The sequence below is a fragment of the Balaenoptera borealis genome (genome assembly GCF_965194805.1).
Source record: "Balaenoptera borealis genome assembly, chromosome: 14".
NCBI lineage: Eukaryota > Metazoa > Chordata > Mammalia > Artiodactyla > Balaenopteridae > Balaenoptera > Balaenoptera borealis.
This window is the reverse complement of record NC_138875.1, coordinates 27,172,836-27,187,960: the sequence shown is the minus strand read 5'-3', so window position 1 is coordinate 27,187,960 and position 15,125 is coordinate 27,172,836. Positions and strand designations below refer to the sequence as shown.

General features: G+C 43.2%; 1 protein-coding gene across 1 annotated transcript in view; it reads left to right on the top strand.

Moving 5' to 3' along the window:
- Positions 1-10,940, top strand: part of ARK2N (arkadia (RNF111) N-terminal like PKA signaling regulator 2N) — a 110,409-nt gene extending 99,469 nt beyond the window's left edge. The window contains exon 6 of the transcript XR_014233936.1: positions 6,595-10,940. The gene's annotated coding sequence lies outside the window, so the exon portion shown is untranslated. The remainder of the gene's footprint in view (positions 1-6,594) is intronic.
- Positions 10,941-15,125: the final 4,185 nt, after the last annotated feature.

Genomic DNA, 15,125 nt, shown 5'->3' with positions numbered 1-15,125 from the left:
AATGCTGTGTAAATAGTTGTAAATAAAATATATTTAAATAGTTGCTGGGTGTGTGGCAAATTCAAGTTTTGCTTTTTGGAACTTTCTGGAAATTTTTTTTCAAATATTTTGATCAGCAGTTGGTTGAATTTGAGGATGTGGAGCCTGAGAATATGGAGGACTGACTGTAGTTAGCTTATTGCTAGTCATGCTGGTGTAGAAATGGCTACTGGGAATATTCCTATGGCTCACTGTGAAAGGTGCAGGGCCAGAGATTGTATCACAATGAGTGTGTCCCCTGAGGCGGGGCTGTGAACACGTGGGCACTGTAGGAGAATAAACTTTGAAATGATGAAGCCGGATGCTAGTCTGGGGAACATTCTTCTGATCTTCAAATGCATAAAATCAAAAACTTTGGTTCTTATCGATTCCTATTCAAAATGGAAGTGCAATCCTAGAATTGATAAAGATTCTCTCCTTGACCAAACGCTAGTCAGGCTCCTCTGAGTTCCCTTATCAACTGGGCCCTGACTATTGGGCTTCTGTGTTTGTCTCTGCATTGCCCAGTTTTAACAAGAAATCTACTACGTCCGTCAGTTTAGCCAGAATCCGCCCCTCCTTATCTGATCACCCTCGTCCTCCAGCATCCCCCAGTGATGTCTGATCACCCTGTCCTGCCTTCAGCAAGAAACCCCTCCCCCTGATGCTTCCTCTTAGTAATTTTCCATCCACTGACCACCACCCTGCTCCTTGGCTATAAATCCCACTTTCCTTGCTGTATTCAGAGTTGAGCCTGACCTCTCGCCCTTCTACAAACCCCATTGTAGTAGCCAGCCCCCCCTGAATAAAGTCTTCCTTACCATCTTTAACAAGTTTCATGAATAATGATTTTTTTTAACATAATACACACCCCTTTTCAAAATGGGAATCACATGAAATAGAATTCATCAGATTTTTTGTGTTTAATTTTTTGGCTGATTTGAGCAAGAAAACTTGAAATGCCCTGAATTCCTATAGTTTACATACAAAAGAAACTGATAGAGGTTTTCCCCAAATTTAGCAACAATCCCAACATTTACATGACAATACCAATAATAATTTGTGAATGTGAACATTTTCTAAGCTATCCATAATCAAAAAACAAGTTTGGATCAGCCACGTTAGAGGAGAGACTAGGCTATCTTTCCATTTTCTCTGTGGAAAACAAAACAGTTACAGAATTGTCTCAGGAAGAGGTATTCAAGGAGTATACAGCCAAAAAAAGATAGAAGTACAGTAGAGAGACTTCCCTGGTGGTCCAGTGGTTAAGACTCTTCACGCCCAACGCAGGGGGACCCGGGTTCGATCCCTGGTCAGGGAACTAGATCCTGCATACATGCTGCAACTAAAGATCTTGCGTGCCGCAACTAAGACCCGGCGCAGCCAAATAAATTAAAAAAAAAAAAAAAAAAAAGAAGTACAATAGAGGTGGATTGGGCTGGAAATTAATTAAAATGTTATGTTATTTTTCTGGATTTTGTGATATTTGTGGTATTTCTTGGCTTTTTTTTCCTTTTTCTTTTTTGGCTGCACCATACGGCATGGGGGATCTTAGTTCCCCAACCAGGGATCGAACCCATGTCCCCTGCAGTGGAAACATGGAGTCTTAACCACTGGACTGCCAGGGAAGTCCCCTCTTGGCTTTTTAATATTTGTAATTTAGTATGCTTTTTTCCTCATTCTAGATAAATTTTCAGGTTTGTACTCATTTTAATTGTGTTTTTGTTATTTTGTATTCTTTTTCTTACAGAGCCCCCCCTTCAACCAAAACAAACGTACAAACTAACAAAATAACCACCCTGTGTAAGCTTCAGGCCCCTCTGTCCCTGCCCCACAGATGCATGACTTTGTGACTCTCGTTGGGCCTCCGTGTCTTTCCTCCCAGTGAGGGCTGTTGCCCTGAGCTTCCACCAGACACTCCTCCAGGGAGAATTAAGAGATGAGCCAGATAATCTGGCCGTCAGGCCTCACGCCTGTACAGGCAAAGCACATGACATCCAGTATTTCATCTGATCCTTACTGCAAACCATTCAGAATAAAACCCAATTTTTAATTACGGAAATGTTCACATTTACTCACAAGTAGGTGGAATAACTCCAGTCCATGCTATGGGCTGGGCTTGGTGAGGTGAGGGGAGCACTGGGCTAGGCATGGGGGCCAGAAGTTAAATCTCTGCAGGCTGAATCCTCTTTCTCTGCACCCCCTGCCCCATGCTTCTTGGTGCTGGGCATGTGTGATTATGTGGTCACGTCTGCACACTTCTGCCTGGCTTGGAAATGGGCAGAACCTCTGGTCTATGGGAAAGGTGCAAGAAGCCGCAGCAGCCTTGGGGCTCCTTCAAAACATGAGATGGGATTGAGGCTGCTTCTCCCAGGGGCCTGATGGGCACAGGTCCCCAGGCGGCAGGCCTGGGGACCGGCAGAGACAGCACTGGAATCACCGGGGGAGCTTTTGCCACTTATGTGCTGTGCACCTCACGCAAGCCTATCTTGATACAAGCCGGAGAAGGGAGAGGACAGGGACATTTTGGAAAAATTCGCAGGCAAATCTGATACTCACCCACTTTCAGGATGAGAACCATGGCCTGAGGGGCTTATGGGAGTAACTGGGAGCCTGCGGGGGCCCAGACCTGCTCACCACTGAATGGTGCCACCCGCCCCTAGAGGAGCATGGAGTAGAGCTGAAAGCCAGACCGCCTGGGGTGAACGGCTGACCCACCTCCTCGCTAGCCATTTGACCCTGGCAAGTCGCTTGACCTTGGAATCTGCCTGCTTATCTAAAAAATGGAAGTAATCGAAGCACCTTACCTTAAATGTGATAATGCACATAAAGCACTTAGCACCTAAAGAATTAGACACATACCGCTCAAAAATGTTAGCCTCGCTAACATAAATTTCCTTTGTTGACATCAGCCACGGGTGAAGAGAAAGGTGTAAGTGGCGGGCTCTTCTCCCTCCTTCACACCGAGGAGGCAGGAGGCAAGATGCCAAAGGCCAGAGGCCAGAGGCTCATCCTGAAATCCAGTCCAGCGGGAATCTCCTTTCAGCTCTGCTGGGACCACCCTCCTGTCTGAAGCTGGGGAGACGGGTTTGGGGGATGAGTCTCTGTGTCATCCATTCCCATCCCTTCTGTGGGCAGCTGGGGACTGTCCCAGGAGTGGAGAGAGCCCCCAGACAGTCTTCCCTTGTCAGCCGGAACAGGTGGGAAGACTGGAGCCAGAGAAGGGACCTGGGCTGGGGGGTGAGGGGCGGTGGGAACGGTGAAGGAGGCGGTTCTTCACAGGCGTCCCCTTCTCCCCTTTTCCCTCCTGTCTGGCAGCCCTGATCCCCCAGGTGCTCAGGTCTGCACACTACCAAAGTGCCCGCTCAGGAGGAACGGGGCTTAAACTCATTTCATGAAGGTGTCGAGGACCAGATGCATTTCATCCAAGACCAGGCGATGCCTTGGAGTGATTTTCAGATGGCAGCAGAACCCTTTCTTCAAATGCTCTCACTCAAGTGCTCAGACTGGGGAGGGACTGGGGGATTGGCACCCTCCCCGTGGTGCCTCTGGAGGCCCCTAGGGCTGAGGAAGCGAGTTCTACAAGGGAAGGTCTCCTCAGCCATGAGGCCCACTCTGCGCCCTCCCCTCCTGGAGCCAGTCAGGGCAGAGTCAGCACTTGATCAGTACTCTGTCCCCTACTCCTGTTGGGCCCTTGGCAGGTGGGCAGTAGGGACTGAGGCATGGCCTTCTTCGATGCCCACCCTGCCGGGCAGCTCCTGGCCTGTGAGGCCCTCCTGGTTGCTTGGACGTGGACCCAGCACCAGGCCTTCTCTGGCCCACACCCTGGGGTCAGAAGGCCAACACCTCTGAAATTAATCCAAGCTTAATTCGATGGACTTGGACACATGGCAGTCACAGCAGCCATTTGGTAACGCGGCTAAGGAGCTGCACCCTCCTGGAGATTAGATGAGACAAATCTAATGTCCAAGGGCCTCCGGGCTGCGCCCTTTCAGATAACTTACTGCGCCCAGCCCGCCGCTGGGCGCTCACAGGTCCTGTGTGCTGGCCGCCAGGTTCCCTGTTCTATCCTCAGATGTGTGTGATGCCTCCCTGCACGCGGCAGCCACAAGTAACAGATTTGATGTACAGACAGCCAAACGGAGGAGCTCAAAACAGAGCCGAGAGAAAAAAGTCAGAGAGGGAGATCCGTAACACAGCCCATTTGCAGTCATTAAAATTATATGCGGCCCAAACAAGAAGGTACATGTGTAAAAAATACGAAATCTGCTAGAAAGGTGCCCTATGCAGAGGAGACAGAGGGAGAAGGCAGTGGGACCAAGAGGAGATGAGAGAGAGAGGGAGAAATGGATTTCTATTGTGTTCAAGCCCCTCCACATCTCAGGTCAGTTTATAACCGCAGGCCACCTGCCCTCCCAGTGTTAGCAGCTTGCACCTGCTGCTGTCTGTCTCACCTTGCATCTCCATAGCTCCCATGGACCTTCCTCGCTGTGCACTCTGTGCTGGGCGCTGGATCCATGTCTTTTCCTCGGGTTGTTCACACTTCCCACTGCCTCTCCAGCTTCTCTAAATCCCACTTGTCTTTCACAGTCTAGTTCAGACCCCGTGTCTGCCTGCAAGCCTTCCCTGACCACTTCAGGTCAAGCCTCTGATAGACTGTCCCTCCCTGCCCAGTGAATCCATGAGTCCCCTCCCTTTCCTGGGTGGAGAGGCGGGGGAGACAGGAATGTGAACCCTCCCCAGCTTGGGATGGCAGGAGTCTCAGGTGGCAGAGGGAAGGCGAGTCCTAAATTTAGCTACAAACCCACAGGTTGTAGGCATGTGGAGGAAACATGACCTCTCGGTAATAGATTACACTCCTCGTGGGTGTTCCTGGGCATGTGCCCCACCCCCCGTCTCTCTCTCTCTCACACACACACACACACACACACAGATGTCTTCAGGCCCACAAACAAGGCAGCAAGGCCAATTGTGCCTGAAACAGCTGAGCAGTTGGGTCTAAAGAGGTAAAGAACAAAATTCCACCCCCCCCGCCCCAACTAGTGTAACCAACTTGGGTACACGAGAGTAGCTGTGGCAGCTGGCAGAACTATGACTCATGGAAGGACACTGGGATGGCCCAGGAAGAGGGCTGGGTGGGAGGGGTCTGAGCTCACCCTCCAAGCCTAGGGGGTAAGAAGGTGCTGGAAAGGGCCCTGGAGCCTGGGCCATGCCCTCCTCTCCCCCAGTCTTTCCCCACCTGTGTCTGTTTGCCCTTCTACGTTTTGGAGTTTTGATAGTTTTCTAAAGTTCACCTCCTCTGTGAAGCCTTCCTGGATTCATTAGGCACAGAAGTTCCTCCCACCCTTTTCATGTCTCTATTATAACTCTTAGGACATTGTGTCAAATTCTTCTCTCATTCTAAACTATGATCATCGAGGTGTAGGATTCCTAGTCCCTTGTATGTTGCCTGGCACAGAGGAGGTAGCTGCTACACAGCAATAATAAAATGAGATATCCCTAATATATAAAGAATAAAAACAGAAAGAAAAAAATATTAAAAAATTTTTTTAATCTTAAAAGAATTCTTGAAGATTTTTCTCTGTAGAAAAATGTGCCAAAGATATAACAGACAATTCACACACACAAAATGATATAACAATAGCCCTTAAACAAGTGAAAGTATTAAGAGAAATGCAAATTAAAACTACACTGAGATATGGATATCATTTCTCACTCATCAGATAGGCAAAAATCCAGTCTTTTGATAATCTGTTCTGTTGACGAGGCTGTGGGGAAATAGGCGGTCTTAGACATTGCTGGTGGGATTGCAGGACGCAAGACCCCATGAAGGAGAATTTGTCACACTGAAGAAAACTACCTACATTTTTACCCCCTACCCAGTACCGAACTGCGGGAACTTACCCTGAACATACACCTCAACCACATGGAAATACATAAGTACACATGGTTCACAGCAGCATGATTTGTGACTGCAAAATATAGGAAACTACCTAACTGTCAAAGCACGAGATATTGGTTGAATAAACTCGGAAACATCCATCCAGTGGATCCATATCCACGCAACTGTGAAATGAGTGAGGAAGATCTCTTTGAACTGATATGAAGTGATTTTCAGGCTCCACTAAGTGATAAAAGCAAAATGCAAAAAAGAGCATACAGTATGCTACATTTTATGTAAGAAAGAAGGGAAAAGAAAACATAATGGTATCTGCTTATTTTTTTCAAAAGACACAAAGGAAAGATAAACTAGAAACTACTGAAACTGGTTATCTACAAAGGGGTGGTGGGGGAGGGAGGCCAGAGGCAAGTTTAGGAGAGTGATGCCTCTCTGAGTGGGAATTATGTTAATATTCTATATATTAAAAAAAAATAGTATTAAATCAACCAGGATGGAGGGAGCTGTAAAACTGAGTTCAAATGGAAATAAGTGAGTCCAACTGTATTTCAAATAAATAAACACACTGAAAGAAAGAAGTAATCCATGTAATTTTTGAACAGAGTCGTTTGTCCCTCAGTCTACAGACAGAAAGAACAAGAAATGTCTTAATCTCTTACTAAACTTACTTTTTGTAGTGGTGTAAAGAACACTGGGGCCTGCCCAGCTGCACCGCAATGAACACCAGCACCAAGAAGAGGAAAAGCGACGACACCGATGCCAAGGCGACCACCAGAGGGCTATCGGTTACCAGGGTGTAGTAATTCTCTACAGATGGCTTCAGGACAAAGGGGAGATTGTCTTCAATGGAGCACACCATCTTTGCATTGTTCCCTGAATCTCTGTCTGGAATCCTAAAAACAGCTATGACTCTCTCAGATATATAAATATTTTTCCTTTTTCTCTTTTTGTGAGTGTGTATGTGTGTGCTTCTTTGTGTGATTTTGTCTGTATAGCTTTGCTTTTACCATTTGTCCTAGGGTTCTGTCTGTCCTTTTTTTTTTTTTTTAGTATAGTTTTTAACGCTTGTTATCATTGGTGGATTTGTTTATTGGTTTGGTTGCTCTCTTCTTTCTTTCTTTCTTTTTTAATGAATTTTTAATTTTTTAATTTTTAATAATATTTTTTATTTTAATAACTTTATTTTATTATTATTTTTCTTTCTTTTTTTTTTCTTCCTTTTCTTCTGAGCCTTGTGGCTGACAGGGTCTTGGTGCTCTGGCCAGTATCAGGCCTGTGCCTCTGAGGTGGGAGAGCTGAGTTCAGGACATTGGTCCACCAGAGACCTCCCAGGTCCATATAATATCAAAAGGTGAAAGCTCTCCCAGAGATCCCCATCTCAACGCTAGGACCCAGCTCCACTCAACAACCAGCAAGCTACAGTGCTAGACACCCTATGCCAAACAACTAGCAAGACAGGAGCACAACTCCACCCATTAACAGAGAGGCTGCCTAAAATCATAATAAGGTCACAGACACCCCAAAACACACCACCAGACACCAGGACACAGTCCTGCCCACCAGAAAGACAAGATCTAGCCTCATCCTCCAGAACACAGGCACCAGTCTCCTCCACCAGGAAGCCTACACAACCCACTGAACCAACCTTAGCCACTGGGGGCAGACACCAAAAACAATGGGAACTACGAACCTGCAGCCTGTGAAAAGGAGACCCCAAACACAGTAAGTTAAGCAAAATGAGAAGACAGAGAAACACACAGCAGATGAAGGAGCAAGGTAAAAGCCCACCAGACCAAACAAATGAAGAGGAACAAGGCAGTCTACCTGAAAAAGAATTCAGAGTAATGATAGTAAAGATGATCCAAATCTTGGAAATAGAATGGAGAAAATACAAGAAACGTTTAACAAGGACCTAGAAGAACTAAAGAGCAACTAAAGAGCATCATTTATTGTGATGAACAGCACAATAAATAAAATTAAAAATTCTCTAGAAAGAATCAACAGCAGAATAACTGAGGGAGAAGAACGGATAAGTGACCTGGAAGATAAAATAGTGGAAATAACTACCACAGAGCAGAATAAAGAAAAAAGAATGAAAAGAATTGAGGACAGTCTCAGAGGCCTCTGGGACAACATTAAATGCACCAACATTCGAATTATAGGGGTCCCAGAAGAAGAAAAGAAAAAGAAAGGGACTGAGAAAATGTTTGAAGAGATTATAGTTGAAAACTTCCCTAATATGGGAACAGAAATCGTCAATCAAGTCCAGGAAGCGCAGAGAGTCCCATACAAGGTAAATCCAAGGAGAAACACTCCAAGACACATATTAATCAAACTATCAAAAATTAAATACAAAGAAAAAATATTAAAAGCAGCAAGGGAAAAACAACAAATAACATACAAGGGAATCCCCATAAGGTTAACAGCTGATCTTTCAGCAGAAACTCTGCAAGCCAGAAGGGAGTGGCAGGACATATTTAAAGTGATGAAAGGGAAAAACCTACAACCAAGATTACTCTACCCAGCAAGGATCTCATTCTGATTCAACGGAGAAATTAAAACCTTTACAGACAAGCAAAAGCTAAGAGAATTCAGCACCACCAAACCAGCTTTACAACAAATGCTAAAGGAACTTCTCTAGGCAGGAAACACAAGAGAAGGAAAAGACCTACAATAACAAACCCAAATCAATTAAGAAAATGTTAATAGGAACATACATATCGATAACTACCTTAAATGTAAATGGATTAAATGCTCCAAGCAAAAGACACAGACTGGCTGAATGGATACAAAAACAAGACCTGTACATATGCTGTCTACAAGAGACCCACTTCAGACCTAGAGACACATACAGACTGAAAGTGAGGGGATGGAAAAAGATATTTCATGCAAATGGAAATCAAAAGAAAGATGGAGTAGCAATTCTCATATCAGAGAAAATAGACTTTAAAATAAAGTCTATTACAAGAGACAAAGAAGGACACCACATAATGATCAAGGGATCAATCCCAGAAGAAGACATAACAATTCTAAATATTTATGCACCCAACATAGGAGCACCTCAATACATAAGGCAAATGCTAACAGCCATAAAAGGGGAAACTGACAGTAACACAATCATAGTAGGGGACTTTAACACCCCACTTTCACCAATGGACAGATCATCCAAAATGAAAATAAATAAGGAAACACAAGCTTTAAACGATACATTAAACAAGATGGACTTAACTGATACTTATAGGACATTCCATCCAAAAACAACAGAATACACTTTCTTCTCAAGTGCTCATGGAACATTCTCCAGGATAGACCATAGCTTGAGTCACAAATCAAGCCTTGGTAAATTTAAGAAAATTGAAATCGTATCAAGTATCTTTTCCAACTACAATGCTATGAGACTAGATATCAATTACAGGAAAAAATCTGTAAAAAATACAAACACATGGAGGCTAACCAATATGCTACTAAATAACCAAGAGATGACTGAAGAAATCAAAGAGGAAATTCAAAAATACCTAGAAACAAATGACAATGAAAACACGATGACCCAAAACCTATGGGACACAGCAAAGCAGTTTTAAGAGGGAAGTTTATAGCAATACAATCCTACCTCAAAAACCAAGAAACATCTCAAATAAACAACCTAACCTTACACCTAAGGCAATTAGAGAAAGAAGAACAAAAAAAGTTAGCAGAAGGAAAGAAATCATACAGATCAGATCAGAAATAAATGAAAAAGAAATGAAGGAAACAATAGCAAAGATCAATAAAACTAAAAGTTGGTTCTTTGAGAAGATAAACAAAATTGACAAACCATTTAGCCAGACTCATCAAGAAAAAAAGGGAGAAGACTCAAATCAATAGAATTAGAAATGAAAAAGGAGAAGTAACAACTGACACTGCAGAAATACAAAGGATCATGAGAGACTACTACAAGCAACTATATGCCAATAAAATGGACAACCTGGAAGAAATGGACAAATTCTTAGAAAAGCACAATATTCCAAGACTGAACCAGGAAGAAATAGAAAATATAAAGAGACCAATCACAAGCACTGAAAGTGAGACTGTGATTTAAAATCTTCCAACAAACAAAAGCCCAGGACCAGATGGCTTCACAGGCGAATTCTATCAAACATTTAGAGAAGAGCTAACACCTATCCTTCTCAAACTCTTGCAAAATATAGCAGAGGGAGGAACACTCCCAAACTCATTCTACAAGGCCACCATCACCCTGATACCAAAACCAGTCAAAGATGTCACAAAGAAAGAAAACTACAGGCCAATATCACTGATGAGCATAGATGCAAAAGTCCTCAACAAAATACTAGCAAACACAATCCAACGGCATGTTAAAAGGATCATACATCATGATCAAGTGGGGTTTATCCCAGGAATGCAAGGATTCTTCAATATACGCAAATCAATCAATGTGACACACCATATTAACAAATTGAAGGAGAAAAACCATATGATCATCTCAATAGATGCAGCAAAAGCTTTCGACAAAATTCAACACATATTTATGATAAAAACCCTCCAGAAAGTAGGCATAGAGGGAACTTACCTCAACATAATAAAGACCATATATGACAAACCCACAGCCAACATCATTCTCAATGGTGAAAAACCGAAACCATTTCCTCTAAGATCAGGAACAAGGCAAGGTTGTCCACTCTCACCACTATTATTCAACATAGTTTTGGAAGTGTTAGCCACAGCAATCAGAGAAGGAAAAGAAATAAAAGGAATCCAAATCGGAAAAGAAGAAGTAAAGCTGTCACTGTTTGCAGATGACATGATACTATACATAGAGAATCCTAAAGATGCTACCAGAAAACTGCTAGACCTAATCAATGAACTTGGTAAAGTAGCAGGATACAAAATTAATGCACAGAAATCTCTTGCATTCCTATACACTAATGATGAAAAATCTGAAAGAGAAATTAAGGAAACACTCCCATTTACCATTGCAACACAAAGAATAAAATACCTAGGAATAAGCCTACCAAAGGAGACAAAAGACCTGTATGCAGAAAACTATAAGACACTGATGAAAGAAATTTAAGATGATACAAACAGATGGAGAGATATACCGTGTTCTTGGATTGGAAGAATCAACATTGTGAAAATGACTGTGCTACCCAAAGCAATCTACAGATTCAATGCAATTCCTATCAAACTACCAATGACATTTTTCACAGAACTAGAACAAAAAATTTCACAATTTGTGTGGAAACACAAAAGACCCCGAATAGCAAAAGCGATATTGAGAAAGAAAAACGGAGTTGGAGGAATCATGCTCCTGGACTTCAGACTATACTACAAAGCTACGGTAATCAAGACGGTATGGTACTGGCACAAAAACAGAAATATAGATCAATGGAACAGGATAGAAAACCCAGAGATATACTCACATACATAGGGTCACCTTATTTTTGATAAAGGAGGCAAGAATATACGATGGAGAAAAAACAGTCTCTTCAATAAGTGGTGCTGGGAAAACAGCTACATGTAAAAGAATGAAATTAGAACATTTCCTAACACCATACACAAAAATAAACTCAAAATGGATCAAAGACCTAAATGTAAGGCCAGACACTATCAAACTCTTAAAGGAAAACATAGGCAGAATGCTCTATGCCATAAATCACAGCAAGAACCTTTTTGACCCACCTCCTAGAGAAATGGAAATGAAAACAAAAATAAATGAATGGGACCTAATGAAACTTAAAAGCTTTTGCACAACAAAGGAAACCATAAACAAGACGAAAAGACAACCCTCAGAATGGGAGAAAATATTTGCAAATGAAGCAATTGACAAAGGATTAATCTCCAAAATTTAGAAACAGCTCATGCAGCTCAATATCAAAAAAACAAACAACCCAGTTTGGCAGAAGACCTAAACAGACATTTCTCCAAAGAAGATATACAGATTGCCAACAAACACAGGAAAGGATGCTCAACATCACTAATCATTAGAGAAATGCAAATCAAAACTACAATGAGGTATCACCTCACACCAGTCAGAATGGCCATCATCAAAAAATCTACAAACAATAAATGTTGGAGAGGGTGTGGAGAAAAGGGAGCCCTCTTGCACTATTGGTGGGAATGTAAGTTGATACAGCCACTATGGAGAACAGTATGGAGGTTCCTTAAAAAACTAAAAATAGAACTACCATACGACCCAGCAATCCCACTACTGGGCATATACCCTGAGAAAACCATAATTCAAAAAGAGTCATGTACCACAATGTTCATTGCAGCTCTATTTACAATAGCCAGGACATGGAAGCCACCTAAGTGTCCATTGACAGATGAATGGATAAAGATGTGACACATATATACAATGGAATATTAGCCATAAAAAGAAACGAAATTGAGTTATTTGTAGTGAGGTGGATGGACCTCGAGTCTGTCATACAGAGTGAAGTGAGTCAGAAAGAGAAAAACAAATACCATATGCTAACACATATATATGGAATCTAAAAAAAAAAAAAAGGTTCTGAAGAACCTAGGGGCAGGACAGGAATAAAGACGCAGATGTAGAGAATGGACTTGAGGACACGGGGAGTGGGAAGGGTAAGCTGGGACAAAGTGAGAGAGTGGCATGGACATATATACACTACTAAATATGAAATAGATAGCTAGTGGGAAGCAGCCGCATAGCGCGGGGAGATAAGCTCGGTGCTTTGTGACCACCTAAAGGGGTGGGATAGGGAGGGTGGGAGGGAGACACAAGAGGGAGGAGATATGGGGATGTATGTATACATATAGCTGATTCACTTTGTTATAAAACAGAAACTAACACAATAATGTAAAGCAATTATACTCCAATAAAGATGTTAAAAAAAAAAGAGCACTGGGGCAATTTACAAAATTGGAACATAGATTTTAGATTACAAAAAAGAGTTGCATTAATGTTACAAATGTATATAGTGTTTACAATGTATCAAGTCCTCCAAATTTGGTAGCAATAAAATATTTAAATAATAGCTGGAGATGGGAATTGGAAAATAAAAGGCTTAGACACAGACTAGAAGGTCACGCAGGAAGCTGAGACCACTGGCAGTTGGAGTGGGTGGGCAAGGCTACACAAATGAAATGTGCTTTATACATGACACAGCAGAGGCTGAAGACTGCCTGGCCCATATCCATCCCACCCTTCTTCCCTAGTGACAGAACCCTAGCGCAGTGACCAGTGGGAAAGACTACATTTCTCAACCTCCCTTGTGGTTAGACGTGGCCAGGAGCCTAGCTTCTATCAGTGAGATACAGCCGCTGTGGTGCCTGGGACTTCTGGGAAAGCTTCTTAAGGAAAACTTGAGGGAGGTGTGCCTTTATTGTTCTTCCTGCCTTCCTTCTTTCTGCTTTCAGATAGATGTCTTGGTCCCTGAGGCAACATTGGGTATTGATTGTGCACACTGAGGATGGCAGAGCAAAAAAGGCAGAAGGAGCCTGGCTTCCTGACAACTTTATGGATTTACCCTACCAGCCCTGGATCGCTCACCTCTAAACTTTACCCAGAGAGAATATACCCTTGGGTGTTTGAGCCACTCTTATTGGGGGAGGATGGGGGTCACTTAAATGCAGCTGAAGCCAACCTTGATACTGATTAAGAGGATTTGGAAGGTAGAGAGCAGAAAGGGCATTGAACAGAAGGGTGGAGAGCAATGGCTGGGAAAAGCCTGGAGAAGGCCAAGTGTGCTGAGTGGAGGCCAAAAATGGGAGATAAACCTGGGAAGGTTAATGGGGGTCAGACTGTAGACAACCTTAAAGGAACCTGAATGCCACTAGCCTGCTGGCAACATTCAGTAAGTTGCTTTCTCTCTCCTGGCTTGAAATTTACTTGGATCAGAAGCTTTTAAAAAAAAAAAAAATTAATTAATTAATTAGGCTGCATTGGGTCTTTGTTGCTACGTGCTGGCTTTCTCTAGTTGCGGCGAGCGGGGGCTACTCTTCATTGCGGTGCGTGGGCTTCTCATTGTGGTGGCTTCTCTTGCTGCGGAGCATGGGCCCTAGGCACGCAGGCTTCAGTAGTTGGAGCACGCAGGCCCAGTAGTTGCGGCGCGTGGGCTTAGTTGCTCCGCGGCATGTGGGATCTTCCCAGACCAGAGATGGAACTCATGTGCCCTGCATTGGCAGGCAGATTCTTAACCACTGAGCCACCAGGGAAGTCTCGGTTCAGAAGCTTTTAACCTGAAGTTCATGGACAGACTTCATGGAGTCCAAGAATCTCCTGCCAAATCACCTAAGGTTTGCATCTACGTGTATTTTTCTGGAGAGAGGCCCATAACTTCCATCTGATTCTCTAAGAGGTAGGTGGATCCCAAAGAGTTAAAAATCACTGCCTCAGATGCTTCCAGCAAGGAAGGTCTCTCACTAACTTAATTACGTGGACTGGAAGGAGCCTTTGGTGTGCTGGGGAGCAGGGGAGTGAACAGGGCAAAATTAAAGTGTTAGGTACCTGAATTTTTTTTTAATCTGGTAACGAATACCTGTAGAAAATGCACTTTAAAAAGCTGAAAAGCACAAAAGAGAAAATTAAAACTTCCCGGTAATTATTCCACCCTGTTAGCATTATGATATATATCTCTCTCCAAGTTTATATATCTATATATCTGTATGTAGTTATCTCCAAGTTTTATATTTGTTTATATGTCATATCTAGATTAATGAAACTTGGATCATATGAACCTACTGCCTTGTAACCTGTCATTTTCATTCAACAATATACAGTATCCATTTCTGCATAATATGGAGTGTTTTTCTTGGCTGCAGAATGTCATACACAAAAAGCTCTGTTCTTTTGCTACAGTGACAAAGGGTTTAAGGGTGGGTGTTGTGGGGCCGCCAGGTCAGTAAGAATCTGACATCGTGCGAAACCCCAGGAGACTTAGACTCAGGGAAGGAAGCCCATTTAGTAGATGAGAAAAACGAGACCCCCAAATGCTAGTGTGCCTTCTAAGCTGTTTTTCAGTCATTGACAGAGGAGTTTGGAATCCAAGTGTTCTGAGCTTCTCCACTACCACCTGTGTGAGGAGTCCTTTCTGGGAGGCAGCTCCCCTGGGGGTCTCCATCTCTGATCCTCAGGCTGTGGCTTGGGGTACCTCCCATCCTGGGACAGTGGAACCCACACTCTCTGGTCTCTCTGCCATGGGAGCTGTGGGTCTCAGCCAGGCTGCGGGGATTAGGGGTGGGGCAA